The sequence below is a fragment of the Phacochoerus africanus genome, chromosome 5 (assembly GCF_016906955.1).
Source record: "Phacochoerus africanus isolate WHEZ1 chromosome 5, ROS_Pafr_v1, whole genome shotgun sequence".
Classification (NCBI taxonomy): domain Eukaryota; kingdom Metazoa; phylum Chordata; class Mammalia; order Artiodactyla; family Suidae; genus Phacochoerus; species Phacochoerus africanus.
Genome location: NC_062548.1, coordinates 24,389,229 through 24,390,947, shown reverse-complemented (window position 1 = coordinate 24,390,947; position 1,719 = coordinate 24,389,229). Strand labels below are relative to the sequence as shown.

The 1,719-nt window shown below is 38.0% G+C and overlaps 1 pseudogene; it reads left to right on the top strand.

Moving 5' to 3' along the window:
* Nucleotides 1-516: 516 nt before the first annotated feature.
* Nucleotides 517-1,443, top strand: LOC125128398 (olfactory receptor-like protein OLF3; annotated as a pseudogene).
* The last annotated feature ends 276 nt before the right edge of the window (nucleotides 1,444-1,719 follow it).

Sequence of the window (1,719 nt, the reverse complement as noted above, 5' to 3'; positions counted from 1 at the left end):
GTAGTGTTGTGTCTGAGATATCCAAAGAGGAAACACAGTACACAAAAAGAAATTAAATGATACTGACCATCATTCAGAATTCAGAAAAAGATGTTTTGTGTGGACTAAAAACTTTCTTATCAGAAAGTCAAGAATTACCCCTATAATAACTACTAAGTTGAGGATTTTAATTCTAAATACTTCATTAATTTCCATCCTTCTTTTAAGAGCAGAAGTGTGGGAGAAAAAAAATATGTTCTAATACATCGAATTTCAAGAATGTAACTTCTCTTCTCCTTGATTTCTAGCTTCCCAACTTGGTCCGATTCTGTTCTTCATCTATGGATATGTTCAAGCAGAGTTTGGATGAGGATTTGGCTGTTCTAGGAGTTCTAGGAGAAATTTAAGTTCAAGAAGGTGGGTTCTAAGTGTGTTCTAAAATACGCTTTCCAATCCTAAGTTTCCACGATTTGCTATTTTTACATCTTTAGTTTGGTCCTCAGAAATTCATGCAGCAGTGAAATAAAACAGTAATGGATGTGTGAGTTCATCCTGCTGGGGTTGTCCAGTGACTGGGGCAATCAGATCTCCCTCTTTGTCTTGATCTTGCCCATGTACTTGGTGACTATGGTGGGAAATTTCCTCATTATTCTTCTGATTGGACTGGACAGCAGGCTTCATTCACCCATGTAGTTCTTTCTTAGTGTTTTATCTCTTGTGGATCTTTGCAATACAAAAGTATTGCTCCACAAATGCTGGCCCACATGCTCTCAGTGTAGAAGTCATTCCCATTTCACAGCTGTGTGCTCTAGCCCTATGCATTCCTGGCATTGGGTGGGTCTGAGTTCTTCCTGCTTGGAGCCATGTCCTATTACTGCTATGTGGCAGTAGGCCACCCCCTGCACTACAGGGTTATCTTGCATGGATGACTGTGCCTGGAGTTGGCTTCCAGATGCCTAGTAGATGGTTTCACAAATTCACTGCTGGAAATAATTATCACCTTTCAGCTCCCTATTAATCACTTTGCCTGTGAGCCCCTAGCAGTGTTATGACTAGCCTGCATGGACACATACTTCAACAAGGTCATGTTGGCCATCTCAGGACTTTTGGTGATTATGCTTCTCTATTCCCTAGTTATGTTCTCCTATGGTCATATAATTGCCACATTCTGTCCATTCATTCTACTCATGAACAAAATAAAGACTTTGGGACATGTGCCTCCCACCTCACTCTGTTTCCATGTGCTTTGAAACTATAATCTTCACCTACCTGGGGCCATGGTCAGCCTCCTTAGTGGAAGAGAAGATGGATACTCTGTTCTATGCTGTGGTGGCACCTGAGTTGAACCCTTTGATTTACAACTTGAGGAATAAAACAGTTTTGGCTGCTCTTTATAAAGTTTTAAAGAAATTCAGAGAAAGTGTAAAGACTGTAAGAACTTCTTATCTATCATCAAAATCATAAAGGAAAACAGATAATTGAATGTAGAACTGCCACATTTTAATTTTATTATTTTTAATTTTATTTTTTAATTTTAATTTCAATACAATTAAAGAAGATTATTTTGGTCAAACCTTTGCTTTCAAATAAAGCATTCTCCAACTTGATTAATGGATTTCCTTACATCAGCCATTATCAGATAATTTATGAGTCAGTGATTCATGAGAGGGCTTCTTCTTAGATCATCTTCTCTTAGGTGTTCAGTGGTATTTAGACTTAACCTGCCCATTTAAAAAATTT